The sequence below is a fragment of the Stegostoma tigrinum genome, chromosome 3 (genome assembly GCF_030684315.1).
Source record: "Stegostoma tigrinum isolate sSteTig4 chromosome 3, sSteTig4.hap1, whole genome shotgun sequence".
NCBI classification, from domain to species: Eukaryota; Metazoa; Chordata; class Chondrichthyes; order Orectolobiformes; family Stegostomatidae; genus Stegostoma; species Stegostoma tigrinum.
Genome location: NC_081356.1, coordinates 94028316 through 94050630, shown reverse-complemented (window position 1 = coordinate 94050630; position 22315 = coordinate 94028316).

Here is a 22315-nt window from a genome sequence, read left to right as displayed (position 1 = left end):
TAATCTCTTGTATTTTTCATTGAAGCAAAATTGATTTATTGACATGATGTTTGTCATAGAGTGATAAAAATGTTGGGGCATGGGGTTATAGACTGTGGTAGATTGCAGTTTTGCTGCTCTTGGTGATTCACAGCAGCACACAGGGGGCTAGATTTAAATTCTTCACCCATTCTGGATCTGTCTTACACAACATGATGGATGTTATCCTCTGATTCCCACCCTCACTAGCTTGTAACACTGGGTGTAATTCGAATATTATTACCATTAAGGACCTACTTTTTAAAATTCCTGCCTAAGTTTCTATACTGTCTCCTTAGCAATCTTGTCTTTTTCTCTTCCTATGTTGTTAGTTCCAGTGTGTACAATGACCTCCAGCTGGTCCCTTTCCTTTTGAAAATATTCTGCACCCTCTCAGATATCTTTTATCCGGGCCCCAGGAAGACAACACACCATTCTAAAGTCTTGCTATCAGCCGCAGAATATGCTTTGCCTTTCTTTCCTCTGTGCTTCTTCTCAGAGTTTTCAATTTGAAAAAAGTATTAATTCATCAACAAAGGAAGCCAGTAGGTGGGAATCAGCTGGGGGCTTCCTTGCTCATGTTTGACTTGATGTCATGACTTCTTGACACTGAGAGTCAATATTGATGATTCTAAGTCAACTCCCTCCTGAGTATCTGCCATTGTATCATCACTTCTGCTGGGTCTGTTCTGAGATAATAGCACAACATACATTGGAATAGCGATGAAGGTGTCTGGATCCCTGTTTGTACAGTATGATCCTGAGAGCACAGCTCTGTCATTTCCTGTGCTGTTCCCATATCCTTTGATGTTATCAGTACTTAAAAATCCATTGATCTCTAACTTGAACATACTCAATGTGACTCAGCTTTCACAGCCCTCTGGAATAGAAAACTCGAAAACTTCATATATTTCATGGTTAAGCTTTATAATGAGCAGTAAACAGCACTTTCTGTTATAAAATATATACATTTCCATGCATGTATCATGAATCTCTTTCACATGCAGTTTTCACAATGGCTGTGAAGAAAAGAAGTTGATAGCTCACAAAATGTGAACCCAATACATGCTTCTCTTCTGCATTACAATCTATGAAATGAGAGACTTATCATACATTTATCAGGGATGTTAACAAATGGGGGCAATACACCATTTGTACAGCGTACAATAATAGCTTGTGAAAAAAAATGCCTTTTATAGGCATTAGAGCATGTCTGTGATGTTAGATAAATGAATGCCAACTCTTCTACTGTCAGCACAGCTTGTTCTGTTCCTAAGTATCAGCACGTCTGCTACACTGGTTATCAAGTTCATCAGGTTTAAGACATATATAACAACAGTTGACATGAAATTATCCATTGTCAGAAGGAGTATGTTTTGTATATAGGTATCAGCTGAAGTTTAATTTTCATTGCTGCCATTACCTGCACTGTTTAGTAAGAACTCTTAAGTGGATAGGTCTCCTGATATTCAGACTATTCTAATTGCTCATCTGACTGCAAAGATTTTATAATGTTTGATTCATTCTAGCTACTTAGACATATACTCAGAAAAATATTAGCAAACTTTGAAATTTCTTTGTTTTGCAATCATAATGGAACTCAAAGGAAAGCTATGTTCAACTGGATTATTAATCAATGCAGCCACATTCCCAGAAATTCAAAGTGGACTTAATAGCCTCCTTGCTGAGGATCCAGACCCATCATCATTTTGGGAAATTTTATAAGAGGCCAAACTTAAGGCAAAACACAGACAACGATCATAGAATGCCATGCCAGTTCCCAATCCCAGTCAGGTCTGATAGGTTTGTGCTATACCTCAACAAAATGGGTGCCATGAATAGAGTCCAAGTTGCTTCAACTCCTGAGAAATCTAATAATATTCTGTTTTAAAAACTATTCAGATTGGGGTAAAGATTTAAAGGATGATTATTGTTATCATGGAATCCACAAAGAGAAGCAAGATTAGAGCTTCTGAAAACAAAAAATGTTGGAGATCACAATGGGTCAGGCAGCATCCATGGAGAGAAAGCAAACTAATGTTTGATATGTCAGAGCTGATATGAAGTGTGGAGGGGGATCATTTGAGCAATAGTTTGGAGTGGGGTTGGTTGGAATGCTGGGGGAAGAAAAGATATTGATAGTTCGGATTAAGTGATCAGAATGTGAGAATGGCAGAACAATGGTGTGTCTAACTGTTAAACTGGAAAGAACACACAGTACCACTGGGGTTGGGAGAGGAGACAGAGGACATGGTGACAGAGAATGTAACAAGCAAAGTTAGAAGAAAGGGAAGGAATGGGAGTGGGGTCACAATTTGAAAGTGTTGAACTCAATATTAAGGTTTATGGAATGGAGCAAGCAGATCTCAGAGACATGCCCAAAGTAACACTGTCACCGACCAGATATTGTCAAATGAAATGTTTTTCCACTGAGTCGTCCCCCAAGTTCCAATTGCCTCAATTCTGGATCACTCACAATAAGGCATGATTCTGAAGTAACTGTCAGGACCACAAAAATAAGCAATTCAATGACAGACTATTTAACACTCCTTCTTCTGATTTATGCCTTAAAATGTTATTCAAAGACAAGTGAAGAATATTTTATTCCATAGCATCATGAATCACTGCTTTTCCAGGAAATAGGGCACAAAATTGCTATTCAAAAGTGCTTCTAATTATTTTAAAGAGTAAAATACCAGATGAAATGAGAATTGAGAAATAGTAAATGTGAACATGTTTGTTAAGTTTCAGATGAGACTTTGATCTACTAAATTGGAAAAGGTCCAGTGCATATAGAATCATTGAATCATAAGAATCCCTACAGTGTGAAAGCTGGCTCTTCAGCCCATCAAGTTCACAACTCCCTCCCAAAGAACATCCCTTAGACTCGACCCCAGCCCCCCACTCTATCCCTGTAACCCTGCAATTCCCATATCTAATCCATTTAACCTGCACATCTTTGAACTGTGGGAGGAAACCAGAAACAAGAGGAAACCCACACAGATACGGGAAGAATATGCGAACTCCACACAGACAGTCACCCAACGGCAGAATCAAACCACTAATTTCCGTTCCTGACCTCATGCTTGCTGATATTATAAATACAAGCAGTCCCCAGGTTGTGAATGGGTCTGCCCTAGAGACAATTTACACATCAATTCATTAGCAAATCGGAACACAATGCAGGTTAATGTGAAGCAGCTATTCATAGTCAGGAAGTGTTCTTATGTTGTGTCTTTAAAATCACACCTCTGTATGGGATCACATTCGTAAATACATAAATACATTTGTAAGTTGGGGACACCTGTACTTCCCTCACTTTAGGTTTTGCTTTTGCAGTGGGAAAAGTAATAGACCCATTTTACTCCTGAATATTTAAACACTTCCTTGAAAGGAAGTCACCCAACCCGAAACATTAACTCTGATTTCTCTTCACAGATGCTGCCAGACTTGTTGAGCTTTTCCAGCAACTTCTGTTGTTGACTCTGATTTACAGCATCTGCAGTATTTTTGTTTTTTTATCCTGATCAGTGTTTGGTACAGCATTGTGTACACCAGAACATATCAGTAGTAGTAATGTGATCTTCCTCTAAGGTTGTACCTTATCTATTACAAGTGACCAATATGTATTAAAACATGGAAACAGGGAGTAGGAATAGGCCATTGGACTCTCCAAGCCTGCTGGTGCTAGACCAGATGATTATGGCTGATTCTTCATCTTAATGCCATGTTTGTACTTTCTTACATCCCCCTTGATACCTTTAAAATCCGTAAAATGTATCTATCTTTCTCTTCTAGGATCTCAGATATAATATAAGTAACTGTTATGTAATAAACCCTGTTTACCGATCATCAAGATTAAGCCAATATCTGAAGACCTCATATGAATATTGTTCCCCATATGATTTAAGTAGCTTAGGCAAGAATCAAAGAATTGCCTACAATGTGGAAGCAGTCCATTTGACCCAAAAAAGTTCACACCACACCTCCGAAGAGCATCCCACCCAGACGCAGCACCCCTCACCCTATCCCTGTACCCCTGCATTTCCTGTGGCCAATCCACCTAACCTGTGCACCTTTGGACTGTGGGAGGAAACCTACACAGATGAGGAGAATGTGCAAACTTCACTCAGTCACCTGAGGCTGTAATTGAAGCCAGGTCCCTTGCTCTGTGAGGCGGCAGTGCTAAGCACTGAGCCATCATGCTGCCCTTATTGGAATGAGAAAGGCCAGTGGCAGTGAAACGACTAAAGGCATCCCAGATGATTCCAGCAGAAACCAACATAAAACAGGGCACGGATTCACATCCTCCGGCAGAAAGGCAGGGGATAGGCTCCCCTGCACTTGATTGTTTTACTCCAAAACCACTTTACAGCTGGTAGCACTTTAACTGGCTTGACGTGGATTGTCTGTCGCCTATCAGAGAGGAAACCCCACTTCTGTGAAGTCTCTGTCTGTCATATGGCCAGCAATTCTCTTGTCCCTACAGTGCCATCAGGACTGGTGGCCACTGATGGAATTGCTGGTGATCTCTGAAAATGAGCAGCATGCAGTCTGTCGGCCCAGAATGTCGCAGGTCAGGCTGACACAGCTTGATCAGGGTTACATGTGAGGGGAGATGAGGGGTCGGGGGGAATGTTGACAATATGGGGGTGAGGATTGGAAGGACCAGGAGGGTAGAAACAACTTGGGAGATACCTCTTCATGAGCATTTCGCATTCAATCAAAAAGGCAAACCCCAAACCCCATCCAGCCACAAGGCTCATCAAGTATTATTGGGTTTTCCAGATACTTGGTGATGACTTTCCCACCACAGGTAAAATCCAACAGTGGTAGATCCGTCTCTTATTTTAATCCACCCATAAACAAAACAGGCTTCTGACAGGACCCTCCGCTCCAACCCCAACCTCACCATCAAACCCGCAGGCAAGGGTGGCGCAGTGGTAGTATGGCGCACTGACCTCTACATCGCCGAGGCAAAACGCCAACTCTCCAACTCCACCTCCTACCGCCCCCTCGATCATGACCCCACCCCCGAGCACCAAACCATCATCTCCAACACCATTCATGACCTCATCACCTCAGGGGACCTCCCACCCACAGCCTCCAAACTCATTGTTCCCCAGCCCCGCACGGCCCGTTTCTATCTCCTTCCCAAAATCCACAAACCTGCCTGCCCTGGTCGACCCATTGTCTCAGCCTGTTTCTGCCCCACCAAACTCATCTCCACCTATCTGGACTCCATTTTCTCCCCTTTGGTTCAGGAACTCCCTACCTACGTCCGTGACACCACCCACGCCCTTCACCTCCTCCAGGACTTCCAATTCCCTGGCCCCCAACACCTCATTTTCACCATGGACGTCCAGTCCCTATACACCTGTATTCGGCATGCACATGGCCTCAAAGTCCTCCGCTTCTTCCTGTCCCGCAGGCCTGACCAGTCCCACTCCACCGACACTCTCATCCGCCTAGCAGAACTCGTCCTCACCCTCAACAACTTCTCTTTCGATTCCTCCCACTTCCTACAGTCAAAGGGGGTGGCCATGGGTACCCGCATGGGCCCCAGCTATGCCTGCCTCTTTATAGGTTACATGGAACAGTCCCTCTTCCGCACCTACACAGGCCCCAAACCCCACCTCTTCCTCCGGTACATTGATGACTGTATCGGCACCGCCTCTTGCTCCCCAGAGGAGCTCAAACAGTTCATCCAATTCACCAACACCATCTACCCCAACCTTCAGTTCACCTGGGCCATCTCCAGCACATCCCTCACCTTCCTGGACATCTCAGTCTCCATCTCAAGCAACCAGCTTGTAACTGATGTCCGTTTCAAGCCCATTGACTCCCACAGCTACCTAGAATACACCTCCTCCCACCCACCCTCCTGCAAAAATTCCATCCCCTATTCCCAATTCCTCCGCTTCCGCCGCATCTACTCCTACGATGAGGCATTCCACTCCCGCACATCCCAGATGTCCAAGTTCTTCCAGGACCGCAACTTTCCCCCCACAGTGATCGAGAACGCCCTTGACCACATCTCCCGTATTTCCCGCAACATGTCCCTCACACCCCGCCCCCGCCACAACCGCCCAAAGAGGATCTCCCTCGTTCTCACACACCACCCCACCAACCTCCGGATACAACGCATCATCCTCTGACACTTCTGCCATCTACAATCCGACCCCACCACCCAAGACATTTTTCCATCCCCACCCGTGTCTGCTTTCTGGAGAGACCACTCTCTCTGTGACTCCCTTGTTCGCTCCACACTGCCCTTCAACCCCACCACACCCGGCACCTTCCCCTACAACCACAGGAAATGCTACACTTGCCCCCACACCTCCTCCCTCACCCCTATCCCAGGCCCCAAGATGACTTTCCATATTAAGCAGAGGTTCACCTGCACATCTGCCAATGTGGTATACTGTATCCATTGTACCCGGTGTGGCTTCCTCTACATTGGGGAAACCAAGCGGAGGCTTGGGGACCGCTTTGCAGAACACCTCTGCTCGGTTCACAATAAACAACTGCACCTCCCAGTCGCAAACCATTTTAACTCCCCCTCCCATTCTCTAGATGACATGTCCATCATGGGCCTCCTGCAGTGCCACAATGATGCCACCCGAAGGTTGCAGAAACAGCAACTCATATTCCGCTTGGGAACCCTGCAGCCCAATGGTATCAATGTGGACTTCACCAGCTTCAAAATCTCCCCTTCCCTCACCGCATCCCAAAACCAGCGCAGTTCGTCCCCTCCCCCCACTGCACCACACAACCAGCCCAGCTCTTCCCCTCCACCCACTGCTTCCCAAAACCAGTCCAGCCTGTCTCTGCCTCCCTAACCTGTTCTTCCTCTCACCCATCCCTTCCTCCCACACCAAGCCGCACCGCCATCTCCTGCCTACTAACCTCATCCCACCTCCTTGACCTGTCCGTCTTCCCTGGACTGACCTATCCCCTCTCCACATCCCCACCTATACTCTCCTCTCCACCTATCTTCTTTTCTCTCCATCTTCAGTCCGCCTCCCCCTCTCTCCCTATTTATTCCAGAACCCTCTCCCCATCCCCCTCTCTGATGAAGGGCCTAGGCCCGAAACATCAGCTTTTGTGCTCCTGAGATGCTGCTTGGCCTGCTGTGTTCATCCAGCTTCACACTCTATTCCTGACATTTCCCCCACTGTTGGTAAAATTCCTGCAGGGGAGGGACCAGGTGAATAGGTGACAGAATTGGCACACCTGCCATGGTGCCCAATTTAATACCATCCTGCTGCTACCCTCAGCCCCTGTTGCTTTGGAGTTGTGCAGCAATAATAACATTAGTAGACCATTTGATCCCTGGCTTTGTTCTGCTATTCAACAAAATAATTGCTCATTTTTGACCTACCTCCATAAGCCTCACTTTGCTTCACATTCCTTAATACCTTTGATTAACAGTTATTTTTCAGCCTCAATTTTAAAGTTAGAAGCTTTACTTTTCATTACCTTAAATATCTTGAATACATTGACCAAATTACCCATAAGCCACTTAAATTTCAGTCAACTGAACCTTTGTTCATTTTAATCTGTCCTCAAGTCTTAATCCTTGGAGGTCAGTTATTGATCCATTAATTCTCTAATGCAGTCTCTCCAAGGAAATATTCTATCACATTCCAGCAGCGATATTTACCAACATGAGTGCTACTTTACTAAATAAACTCCCCCACCGATGATAATGTCATTGTCTGTTATAATGATAAATTTATTTTGTTAGAAATAATTGGAAAGTTAAATTACTGTATCAACAATGTATTATTTCATTCAGATAATGATGTTGAGTCTTTTCCTAATATTGCTAACTGCTTCGAACTAGCAAGCGATGTGTTTGATATTGACACTATTATCAATAAAATATGCTGTTTATATAGAAAAGAAATATAAGCATTCACAACTCCAAAGCAACAGTTCATTAAATGTAATTACAGAAGTGCCCACTTAAATTTAACTGATAAGATAAACGATCTTTTCCAAGTTGATGTTTTCCATGCTTCAAAGAAGACTCCTTTTGATTTTGTTAAGTAAATTAATTGCAACCATGCAAGATCAAATCCCATTTAAGAATGAAAAAAATCCAAGTTATTACTCTACTAGTCATTTGAGATACATTTCTGTATTTACAGTAAATTTCCATGAAAGTATTCCTTCTTATTTGAGATACATTTCTGTATATACGGTAAATTTCCATGAAAGTATTCCTTCTTATTGTAGATGTCATCTTCAAGTTGCCTGTGTGAGTCGCAATCAATGTTCCTGCAGTTAAAAAGAGTAGAATTATGACTGTCCTATGTCTTCCCTCTATTTTCAAGATCAAGCTCATAAATTGTAGGGGTAGAAGCTCTAGATGCAACATCAAGATTAGGGGTTAAATTCCAGATGATAGCTTCACTTAGTTTTCCTGCTTTTTCTTCAAGAGCCTGCGAGAGACTGATGAAGAAGAAATACACATCCTCTATCCTGATGGCAGCTGATGAGTTTTTGGAACCATCACACCGTACATGCTTGCTTGTATATATGTCAAGGTATAGGATTTGATAGGTCACATGCCTGCAGCGATGTCATAGCCTGCTGAAGACTCCTACTGGGAGACAGATGACTGATTTTTTACCAGTTGGAGTAGCTGGGATGTGGATGGCACATAAATGGTGAGGGAAGAAGGTGGATGGAGTGGTAGTCATCTTCTTGCTGCTGTTCTGTCTTAGCAGTGGCAGGGAAGATGGTGAACAAGTCTCCCATTCAGTTGCTAATTGGGGCACTTAAGTATGAATTTAGGGTCTCGTCCTGCCATTGTGGGTTATCTCCTAATGGATTCAGAACATGATACAGGCACTCCTTGACTCACAGAAGGCCCCCAAGTGGCAATGGGTATTCCTATTGCAATGGCTTTTCTTTCCTTCATGAGCAAATGTCATCTCATTCTCAAAAAGTTGATGTACTATAATGGGCAGCCAAGCATCATTGATGTGAGTGTTCTTCAAGCATCTTAGCTAGCTTCATGATAGATTATGGAACGGTATTGGAAGCACCAAAGATAGCTGGAGTGATAAAGACAAAAACAATCACTGTAATTATATGTGCACATTAAAAACACAGCAGTTGGAATCTTCTCATTCTCTGAACAAAAGGGACAGACATGAGGAATTTATGAAAATTGGATGAGATGGCCAGTAAGGAGCTTCCTGACGTTGAGATCAAAAGATCCTATTTTCCATCCAAACATTGGACAGCAAAATGAGTATCTCTTTGATGACTGGGAAGAGGCCTAATTACATAGATGAGCACATACATTATTACTTAATGTCGCAATCCCTCCGCCCCAAACTCACACAGACATATTAATAGGCACTTATGCATCCTCCAAACTGTCAAGTAGAAATTAGATGCCAAGAATTCCTGACATAACAGTCAGAGCAGTTACCTAATTACTCCAGCTTATCACTTGCTCCTCTGGGCTTCCGTCTTGGACACCAGGCACTAACAACTCAGGGCACACTCCATGGGCAATGACTGCACACATTCCTTCATTCAAAGAGGTTGGTATCTGACATGTGTAAAACTTGCCACATCATCCACTTAGACTAGGTTCCTGCACTTCAATGCTGCAGTTTGAAGAACACTGGCGCCTCTTATTGCAATACTCCTGCTGGGATATTTTACACACAGAGTGAACTATGGTGCATCTCAAGGCTCTTCATGCTCTCTCAATGCCTTGTGACTGTTTGGTGCTCACAGCTTCCCTTCCTTATCTTCCCCTGCCATGCCTTACCTTGTCTTATCTTTTGGCACTTTGCCAACTCAGTAAGGGGTGAAAGGCTCACAACTTAACAATTTTAACTTGTTTCTTTTTCACGTAGACATAAAGCCAGGTGGCTTGTCATTGTATTCAGCAGTCTTAAGCCAGGGTGGGGGGCAGACAAGTTGCTGTACAGCACTGTGCTACATTAGTGTTACACACGCACCATGTGCCAAATACCTACATGCCAAACATATTGCATGTGTTTCAAGCAAACAGCCTTGTCTCAAAATCTACAGGGAGTAGTCCTCAGTCAAGTCCATAAATGCACCATTCAGACAGGGGCCCCTGGCACTGTAAGTCAAGGGCAGACTCCAATATCATCCTAGGTGCTTTGGCATGATCAATTAATTGCTCAGGGCAGTCAGAATCAGTGGGTCTGTTCCACTACAGACAGTGACTGAGCCACGTTCAGCCTTCTGAACCAGTCCAAGGAATCAAGGGAAAATAAGTTGGACAGCTGCACAAATACCAGACAAAGGGATGGTCATTCATGTATCGGAGCAGTCTGCCTCAGTCACTCAAGGAAATGGGCCACAGTCCTGGGGATCTGATCACTTAAATTCAAGGGACATGTTACCAAGAGCCACTGTGGCGGAAGGGAAGATGCCCAACATAATTTTGGGAATTGGAGACAGAATATTAGGGTGCAAAGAAGATTACAACTGTGAAGAGGTGCAACTCAATAACACAAGGGTGGAGACAATAGAGCTTTGAAGAGAAAGGGGTAATTTGAGTGGTTGGGGAGTCATTATGTCTGTGCTGGTCAACAAAAATCTGACTATGCTATTCTAATCTCCCAACTTTCAGCCCATAGCCCTGGAGGTTATGGCATTGAAGCAAATACCTAAATACTGCTTACATGTTTTGAAAGTTTTTGTCTCAACCATCCTTTCAGACAATGAGTTCCAGACTCCAAAAATATTCTAAGTGAAAAAAAATCTTCTCAACTCTCCTCTTATTCTTTGAATCCTTACTTTAAACTTTGGTTTGATCACTGACTTTTCTACTAATGGAAAACTACCTTCCTCTCCACCCTATCTAAGCCCTTCATAATCTTGTACATCTCCATCAGGTCCCTTCTCAACGTGTGTTACTCCAAGGAAAAGACCCAAGCCTATACATTCATTCCCCATTGCTCAGCTCAAATAGAATTATGGTAAATTTCCTCTGCAACCTCTTTATTCCGGTAAATTATAACCAGAATTGCAGGCTAAACTCCAGTCACTGCTGAACCAATACTTCCTGAGGTTCCAGCATTACCTTCTTGCTCTTGTATTCTAAGTCTAACGCTGACTCTCCTAACAGCATCCCACTCAGATCCAGGCTTTACCTTATCTCTGTGATTGTGCATTCACCATGGCTAATCCACCTAACCTGCAGTATGAATAATTTAGCAAGGCCAATCCACTTAACCTGCAAATTTTTGGTCTTTGTTTTCCTAATTATGTTCATGGATCTATGGATAGGCACACTGAGGTCCTATTGATCTTTAACACTTCCCAGGGACCTACCAATCATAATGTAATCTCTTGCCTTCCCCAGTGCATTAATTCACACCTTTTCAGGATTAAATTCCATTTCCCATTGCTCTGACCATTTGGCCTTTCCATTGATATCCTTCTGCAGTTCACGGATATCGTCCTTACCAATTATCATCCCAGTCATTATCATGTTATCCGTGTGCTTCCTGATACTCTTATTTGGCCAGTTGGATGATGCGACAATACATTCAGCATCTACATAGAGCGACTCAAAGCAGATATCAGCTGCCAACCTGCCAATGGAGATGGTCAGAGCACCACTTGACTCATTGCTCTGTTGCAGCTTTGGGGCAGGGAGGACCTTACATCCCACATGCCCATCTGCCACTGCTGCTCCTCTCTGTGTGTGATGTCCGTGAATGATAGAAGGCTATCACTTACCAAGAGCTTAAGAAGTTGGCTCGCCTCCAGCAGTCCTCCAAGTGTCAGTGGTCTGGGCCATTTTTTCCTCAGCCAGCTTCAGTCCTGTCACAGGAAGGTGCTCATTAGATTGTTCTTTTTTACCACAGTTTCACTAAGGTGTCGGTATCTGAGGTGGGGAGTGCAGGAGACAGCCTTGGAGCTGCTATACTCTCATTGTCAGGGCTCCAGGATGGGGCTTTTGATGCTGACGTAAAGGGTAGGCTTTTGAAACCTTCAAGATAAAAGAGAGAGAAAATATTCCATCCGATGGTTGGCAATAGCACCCAATGATTGCGCATTATAGCAGCGGGAGTGGCAGGCAGTGCAATGCTTACTTATTTGGCAGGGTGTTCCAGCATCCTATCAGAAGCATTGACAGTCTTCTAGTGTGAGGGCCAAAATCCAGGTAAGGGGACCTAATGTCAGGCACACCTCCACTAGTCCAGCCTGTCACTGTCATTAAAGGCTGTATTCTCCTGCAACAACAAAAATGGGGGGTATGAGTGAGGTTACAGTGGCTGGCACTGTTGTTAATGCTGGATTATGCAGGGGGAAAGGGGTGAGATTACCAAAGGAGTGAGGAGCAGCAAAAAATATCTGCAGGGTTAATGGTGGAGGAGGCTAAGGTGGAGAGAGGATGAGGGAAGATGTTGCAGACAATAATGACAGTGGTACAACTTGCTCAGGGTTAGGTGAAATGGCATAGATAGAGGACATCTGAGGTGGCAGACAGCAGAGCGTTGCAATTACCCTGGCAAAGCAGAGAAGATCATTGATCTTTCTGTGGCACTGCTCATCATTCCTCAGCACCCTAGAGTCAGTACTGACTCAGGCAAAAACCTCAGGCCAAGCTGGTGATATGGCCTCCTCTGGTCACTCTTTGAGAAGAGGACAGCCTTCTTCCGCATCATCCCCATCCACTCAGAGCTCTGGGTCCCTGTCAGTGAACCATGGCCAATTTTCTCCTTTTCTGAAATCTCACAGGCATGTCCTTCAATGAGCAGCCCTTCAGAATGCCAGTGTTAATCCAAGTGTAGAGTGGCATTTTAAAGATGGTGTGGATGCCAAGGATGGTGTTCTTTGGCCAGATACCTGCAGAGTGTTGAGTCGTTCCAGGAAGGATGTATTCAAAGATGGAGCAGAAATCAAAGGGAAGGGACAACTAGGGGCAGGATGGGCAATTGATAAGGTGAGGCAGGAGAACTGATTAGGCTTTGCAGCAACAAGGCTTCTAAAAGCTCAACATAACTATGACTTAGCCAAAAAAGATGTGAGATGTGGCCCCGAATAATATTTGGCGACTTATCTAAGTTTCTATTCAACTCTAGACATCCGAGCCTTCTGTTGAAAAAAAATGCCTGTTTAGCATGTACTGCTACACAGCTAAATTCTCTCCTGGCCTAACCTATTCACACACAAACATTTCTACCAAGAGAAATTATGCAGAAATCAGGAAGTCATAACTGGTCATTTCCCCTGTGTCAACCAACTGTAGTCATTTTACCATTGCCCGAATTACCAATATTTTGAATTGAAAAAAAAGTGTTGTTTAATTATTACACCACTTACAAAATGTAAGTGATAGAAATTGATTTACTGTCTCAAGATAACGGATAACTGAGATCATTCTAAGACATTTGTGATGTCAGGAAACAAAATCTTGTACTTATTCACCTCTGAAGCATGTACCTCATGCTTTTGTAACATCATACAGAGAATTATTTCTCATATCCTATGACTCCCAAAGAGTAATTCGACACTTAATCAATAATTTTGTCTGAAACAACAAAATGCCCTTTTATTACATTACCACAAAATATGTATTCGGCTGTAAAATTATTACTTGTAATCCTGAAACATTAAAGGATAACTTAATCAGAATGACACAATTTTTAACTTATATTGTCTGATCAAGAAATCTTAGCAGAAAATGCATAATGTTTTTTCTATTTTCCCAGAAGGTTCAATGAAATATCACAAATGCATATAGCATACAGTTACACTGCTGCCTGAAATATATTTAAGAAAATTATTCCACAAAGTTATCCATTTCACAGACATCTACATTTGAAAAAATCAATAATGTGAAAACAGTTAAGAGCATTTTACATACATTTTATAAACCAATGAAGTTATTGTCTTTAAGTTAATTCAAGTTCAAAAACGTGGATGTTGGGAAAATGTCCCCACATAGAAATGGTTGCAATACCAAATGCTAGAAGGCCCTGTCCAAGTTACTTTTGAAACACGGGTTAAGTGAATGCGGTAGTTGTTTAAAAATGACATTATAATGTGAACAGAAGCAAGAGATTGAACCAATTGATTCAAACCACCTATTCAGTTTCTTTTCTTCCCGTTAGTGTTTGGGATGTGGCTATTTCTAGCTAGACCAACATTTATTGCCTATCCCTATTTTCCCTGGAGAAGGTGCTGGTGAGCTGCTTTCTTAAACCACCACCAACAACCCACAATGCTGTTATGAAGGGACTTCCAGGATTGTAACCCATACGTAATGAATGAACAATGTAGTTTCAGGTCTAGATAATGTGTGGATTAGAGGGCAACATGCAGTTGGAGGACTTCCTCCATGCAGCTATTGCCTTTGTGTTTCCAGATGGTAGATGTCTTAGGTTTGAAAGTTATTGTCCAAGGGACCTAGGTAAGTTACTGCAATGCAACTCACAGAAAGGCACACACTGTAACCAATGTTCATTCGTTTTGAAAGGACTGAATGTTTGAAATCGTGGGTACGCTGCCAACAAAATGGCCTGCTTTTTTTAAGATGCTTTGAAGCTTCTATAATGTTGTTGAAGTTTCATCATACAATGAAGTTTCATCATACTGCTGACTCGTACCTGTAGACATTGAACAGGCTTTGGTGTTACAGGAGATGAGCTACTCACTGTAGAATTCCTGATTTTTGTCTTTTATGCACTCTTGGGATGTCGGCATTACTCTCTGAACCAGTACTTATTGCATCTCCATATTTACCCTTGAGAAAGTAGTGAAGAGCTGTTTTCTTGAAACACCACAGTCCACATTTTCTAGGTTGACCGATAAAACTGTTAGGAAGAGAATTCCAACATTTTGACCCAGCAACACTGACAGAATAGTAATATATTTCTATTTCAAGATCATGGTTGACTTGGTAAAGTTTGTGGATTTGAAGCTGCTGTGTAAGACGCCTCGATGAATTTCTGCTGTGCATCTTGTAGATAGCACTCCCTGCTGCTATTGAGCATAGTTGGTGGAGAATTGAATGCTTATGGATGTGATGCCAATCAAATAGGTTGCTTTCTTCTGGATTGTTTCATGCTTCTTGAGGGTTGTTGGAGCTGCACTCATCCAGGCAAATGGGGAGTCTTCCATCATACTTCTGGCTTGCACTTTTTACACACTGAACGGGCACTGGGGAATCAGGAGGTGTGTTACTTACTGCAGTAGTCCTAGCCTCTGAATTGCTCTTGCAGCCACAGTATTTATATGGTGAGTGCAGTTAGTTTGTGGTTAATGGTGATTCCCTAGGACGGTGATAATGAGGGATTCAATTATGGTATTGCAATTGAATATCAAGTGGCTGGTGGATAGCATCTCACTTCTGTGTTGTAGTATTTATTAAATCACCTCCAGCAGGGGGTCATAGCCTTCACAGATTTCAAAACTGAATCAGAACAAACTTGTACATGTTTGCGGGCTAGTAACATAGAACATAGAACATAGAACATAGAACATTACAGCACAGTACAGGCCCTTCGGCCTTCGATGTTGTGCCGACCTGTCATACCAATCTGAAGCCCATCTAACCTACACTATTCCATGTACATCCATATGCTTGTCCAATGACGACTTAAATGTACTTAAAGTTGGTGAATCTACTATCGTTGCAGGCAAAGCGTTCCATGCCCTTACTACTCTCTGAGTAAAGATTAAATTTGGAAAAAAAATCTCGAACATGGTACTCTGACTATATTACTATTCAACAATGGAATGAATGGGGATTGAACCAAGTAATTAAAAGTCACTCTTTAACAGAAAACCAGGCAAACTGGAATAAAACATTGTTTAGGCAAATAAAACAACTGTGGTGTACTTATTTATGCAAAGCAAAGCCATGAGATTGTGTTTGAGTTCTTGTGTACTTAAGAACATAATGATTCTGATTTTATATGATGTTTAAGCCTCTATAAAACTAGAGATTAATGGTATGCTACTGCAGTCAAACAAATTATCCTGACTTAAAATGGCTCGAAATTAAAGTTGAAGTGTATCATCATTAACATTGCATAAATCTGCTCACAGCAGAAATGTAGATACAGAACACATTGCAGTATAAACAAACACTAAATTACAGCCCAAGATTTACAATTCATTCTTACAGAGAATTATTTGTTTCATGGGACAGATTTCGGATTCTGTCACTTTAACACTCAAGTATCTTCTATATATAACAAAGTTATTTTGGTCAATGTATTTAAAAAGAGATTAAAAAATAGAAACTTCTTTTTGAAAGAGAGAAGAGCTGATATGGATTTCATAATTTCATGTAGGTATATTTAAGTATTTTGATGTGCTTCCCTTTTTGTATCATACAACACACTTGCAATGAAACTACAAGCAAATTGTTTTATAATATGCTTTACAGGCAATTTATATCAGTCATTTTGTGTTTAACATGTTGCAATTTTTATGATACTGAATCTCATAATTCATTTATGAAGTCCTAGAAAATATACTTCAAGAGTTTCACAGTTAATTCTATTTTAAATTGTGGTTTTTTAAATATTAACAAGAGCTAATTAACTCCCCTAAACTTAAAATAAATGGCTTAAATTTTGTATACTTGTGAACTGTTGTCGATTGGCAGACAGTGAAGAATGATTTAGCAGTACACTGATTCTGTGAATTAGCTATTGTTTTAATTCTTCTGGGGAAATTTGATAGCACTTATATACAGGGTTGGGGATTATTACTTGGGATTGCCCTTTGTCTGTTCTTTCCAATGCAGACAGCATATAAACTTCATGCGGTTTATTCATTTAAATTATCATCACATGCAGCCGGCATTAAACACACACTGATTAGCTGCACACCTCAGCAAGCAGCCTAGGTTCATATGAAGCCATCATCACTAGTTTGCACCACTTAAAAACAAATATACAGCTCTTAAAGTGGGTGGGTTGGGGAATGCTATGTGCATTCTGGCTGTTGAACGTGGCTGGGAGAAACATTCAGAGCAAGATGGGAGTAATTGTAGAGCTACGGGCCTGAAAACATACTCCAAAATTTTCTGACTCTGCATTGGACCTCAGCGCAAGAACTGGATTAGTGGGGATAGTTTCTCTATCCACAGGAGCCAGTAAGCCCTTCGTACAAAATTATGAAGTGGGACTGACAACCACTGCTGTCAATACGAACCTTTGTCCAATGGATCAGGATAGAGTGCAAGAAGAATTTTAATGATCTCACACAAGTAGCCATTGACAACAAATTCATCTTCCAGCGCCATATCTTTACAATGCCACTCAACTCACAAACTGCTCAATTCAGCGCACCTCCTTCACTCACAACTGTATCGACAACCATTCATATTCCAATACATACTTACAAACTGAACAATGCTGCAAGTTGTGTACTCACATCTCAGTTTGAACATACTGTCAGCAATTCAATCAGGATAGCCACATCACCCAAACAGGTTGCACCTATACACACTGACTCTCATATCTGTTTCATGTATAACAACATAGCAACACAGAAATTTGGAGAAGAAATGAGCCCTTGACCTTCAAGCTTTCTTTGTTATTCAATAAGATCATGGTTAATCTGTTGTAACCTAAAATTTACTCTCCTGTCTACCCTTATAATGGTCATCTCCTTGGTCAATCAAAACTCTTCCTAACTTAGCCTTCAGCAAATTCAATAACTAAGCCTCCACCATTTTCTGACAAAGAGCATGTCATGATTATTGATCCTTTGAAAGAAAAATAAACTGTACTCCTAATCAACATTGTAAAAGCCGGACCTCATTCTTAAACTGTGTGCCTTGATTTTAATCTATTCTACCTTTTCTCAGAACCCATAAAGGCCCAACCCATTAATCTTTTCTTCATAAAGTGACCCCTTCACCCCAGGAATGATCAAGTGATTTTTTTTCTGAACATCTTCTCAGACAATTATATCCTTTCTCAAATAAGGAGACCAAACCTGCACACTCTATTCCACATGCAGTTGCAACAAGGCCCTGTACAGTTGCAGTAAAATTTCTCCATTTTTTTTTCCATTTCTTTCACAAATGTACCCAATTTTTTTTTGTGCATGGCAACAATCCATACACAATAATGAAAATGAAGAGCCATTCAATCTGTATTTTGGGAATATTGGTTGAAGTTGGCTGTCACGTAGCATCATTAATAACTGTTGAATGGATAGCCAGAATCTCAATCGAATATATGATCTGAAAGGCCGGACTTCTAACTGTGCAGCCCTTAATCATTTCTATACTAAATTAACAATCCAGATTATATGTTGGAAAGTTGAGCTTGAAACCATGATCGCCTAACCCAGAGGCACACATATTTGACAACCATCCAAATTTACTGAGGACAGCCAACAGCTTGAGGCCTGGTCCAATTTTCTGAACAATCCCCGATACACCACATCTCACAGATGCACCTACCCCAATCTACAAACATTACCTCTTCTCCCACTGTACAGCACCACACCCTAACCCAATGCCATCTTCAGCATCTCCCCCAGCCTGTTGTCGCTGTGGTTGTGAGTCAAAGTGATTGAGCACAGCTGTACCCTCTGGATGGGAATTCTCAAGAATTCCTGCCCACATTGTACAGCTGCTTTCAATTGCTTTGGCTTATGCCACCAACAATAAAAGGAACCAGACAAAAATCCACAGAAATTTCACTCAATGGTGGGGATGCATCGGGCTGCCTATTCACCCATTAGTCAGTTGAGGCCTTAAATGGCCAAGTCATGTTTACTTAAGTGGCTCCTCTCACTGGCACTGGGATGTTACCTGTGGCAATGATGCCAAATAACATTGTAGAAGCTGGCATTATAGAGCTCAGACCAACCAACCAGGACTATCAATCCAGGCCTTGATTTACCTTTAAGCATGGTTACATGGGGTTTGTGCTTTGTAGATCCAACAGTGGCTTCTATTTTTTCTGGAACTGTTGGGCCGATATAACATCCAGCAGTGCTCAGAAGAAGAGCATGTGCATGTCTATGAGAGCATGTGTGTGCGTGTGTATGAGAGCGTGTGTGTGCGTGTGCGAGCATGCGTGTGTGTGCGAGCATGTGTGTGTGCGAGAGTGCATGCGTACATGTGTCAGCGTGTACTTGAGTGTGTGCGTGCATGGATGACAGTGTGAGAGTACATGTGCATGCATGTGTGTGTATGAGAATGTGAGCGTGCGTGTGTGAGAGAGTGTGTGTGTGTGTGTGTGTGTGTGTGTGTGTGTGTGTGTGTGCGCGCGTGTGAGAGTGAGTGAGAGTGTGAGATTGTTAGAGTGAGTGAGAAAGTGAGAGCATGTGTGTGTGTGTGTGTGTGTGTTTGGACGTGCATACGTGTGTGTGAACACTACTTACCATCCTCCCTCCACTGATGAGTCAGTCCTCCCCCATGCTGTACACTGAAAAAAAGCAATGATGATAGCAAGGGTGACAAGTGCACTTGGGGTGGAGAAATTCAATATCCATCAACAAGAGTGGCTCAGTTTTATCATTGCTGCCTGAGCAAATCTAGTCCTTAAAACATGTATGTGTCAAATTGAAACTACGGCAAGTGGAGAGAGAACCCTACTTGACATCACCAATTAACCTGTAGTGAATGCATTGACCATGATAATATTAGTAAGTGTGATCATCACAAAGTCCTATAGAGACAAAATTTCCATTTTCAAATGAAGAAATCTTTCATCATATTGTGTGACATTTCCACTTGCTAAAAAGGAGACAATTTTTTATGGACCAAATCAAATTCTCTGAAAATATATTGAGGAGATGGTCTAGACCCTAACCTTTTTTAATTTTTAAAGGTAAGTGTAAGACATTGTATTCTGGAGCAATTCAATTGGACAAACTACCAGGCTTGAAGCAAACCACACTTAATTCTTAAATATATTTAAAATACAGACAAAATAAGAAAAAAAGCTTTACTGCAACTCTATCGAAATACTTAACAAGATTACATATGTGTTAATTACCACTGATTAGCTGTTCCAAGACTATAACATTTCATAAACACACCCTTGGCAAAGGAAAATTCAACAAAATAGATTGCCTCCCATGTAATGTTACTCCAGTCCAGGAGGAAAGAACATCAAAAGAAAACTCAGAGAGAGAGAGAGAGAGTGAGAGAACAATACAGCAGTCAAGTGTTTTGCTGTAGCAGGGAGAGATGTAGAGCAGCTTCCAAACATAAACAGTTACTGGACATTGAACTGAAATTCCGGTTCTTTGGGAGTTTGGTCTCACAACTTCATGCTGCTTCTATTGTTCCTTCTGTCTCAACCTCTCTTCATTAAAAAAAAGGACAAAATACATCTCTTAAAGCCAAAATGTCATCATAAATTGAACAGACCTAGCTGCTCAACACTGAGCACTCTTGAAGTGCATTGAGCCACAGCAGCAACAGAATTTTATTTCACCACAATCTCCATACTCACGGTCCAAATATTCTTCATTTGTTCTATTACTATTAAGGCAGGGGTGGGATATTGTTTGAATGATTTTTTTTAGTGGTTTGCCAGGAACAGAATCAGGCATATCTGAAAAATATGCATTAGTCTGATGGAGCTGTTGGACAGGATTACGTAAAAACTAAATCACGGATGCAGCACACGTTAGATAAAGTTAAGCAATATCTAGTGAACGATGAAATCAGACAAAAACTTGGCAGTCCTGCCATAATCATAGTCAGAAATGGTCCTGGACAATTAAATAAATAGAAGTGGAGGAGAAATTTCCATTTATATTTTAATCCTTAATTATTCCAGAGTGCATCACCATAGGACAAATGAGTTAATGATCTATCTTAGACTCCACCTGAGATTACCAACACCATAGATGTAAATCTTCAGTCATTCAATTAATTCCACATACCTTTAAGAATAAAGACTACAATATTCCAGATACAAGAATGAATTTATGCTCCAAACCTAATTGCACTGCCAGCCAGAATATTCCAGCTACAACACTGCAATCCAGCAGATGAAGGAGGCTATTGTCTAGGTATGTCCTGTACATCCAGGACAAAGCTTATCTGGCCACTTACCAGCTCAGTCGCAATCATCAGCAAAATTTGGAAAGCATCTTCAACAGGGCTAACAAGTGGTACTTATTCAGCAATAACCTGCTCATTAATGCACAGTTTAGGTTTTGCTAGGACCACTTTCAGCTCCAGATCTCATTGTGGCCTTGGTGCAAAAAAAAAGGATTAAATAGCTGAATTCAAGAGGCGAGGTGAGGATGATATTAAAACAATCTTTTACTGACCGTGACATCAAAAAGTGATCTCAAGAGAGGGATAGCTCTCCACAGACTGGAGGCATACCAAATGCAAAGAAACATGGTTGTAATTGGTGGAGACCATGCAATTCAGCAATTGGATATTATTGCAAGGGTTCTTCAAAGCATTGACCTTGTCCCAATAATACTTGTTTACCTCATCAGTGACCTTCTTTCCACCATAGCTCAGAAATTAGATGTTTACCAAGCTTGCATTGTTTTCAGTGCTTTTCATAACTCATCAGACACTGAGGCAGTCCTTGAGTACAAGGAATCAAGAAGAAAAGCTCCCAAGAGGAGATTTAGTCACATATGGCACAAAGGAAAGATGGTTTTGATTATTGAAGGTCAGTACTCTTAGCTCTAGGACACCTCTGAATGAATACATCAAGATGGTGTCCTTAGCCCAACCATTTTCAGTTGCTTCATCAATGGCCATCCCTCTATTAAAGTCAGAAGTGGTGATGCTCATTCATTTTTGCATCATGTTCAATGCCATTTGCAACAGTTCACCTATTGAACAGTACACGTACGATTGAAGCGATACCTGGACAATATTCAAGTTTGAGCTGACAATTACTAAGGAACACTCACACTGTATGAGTGCTAGGTAATGACCCTCTACAACAACAGAAAATCTAACCAACATCCCTTGACATTCAATGACATTGTCATCACTTAATTCCTCACTACCAACATCCTGGGATTTACTGTTGCTTTTGCAGGCACACTTATACGGTTGTCCAGTTCAGTCCCTGGCCAGAGGCTATGAATCCTACAGCACTGACTTCACAAAGCCTATCCAAAAGTCAGGAGTGTGGCAGAATAGTCCCCTCCTATTTAGATGCCAGTAATTTGAATAACACTCAAAAAGATTGGCAACATCCAGGACAAAGCAGTCCACTTGATAGGCACCTTGTCCACAAACATTCACTCTTTCCACCCGTATCTACTGTAAGTATTCAGCAAGGCTCCAGGATAGCACCTTCCAAACCCACAA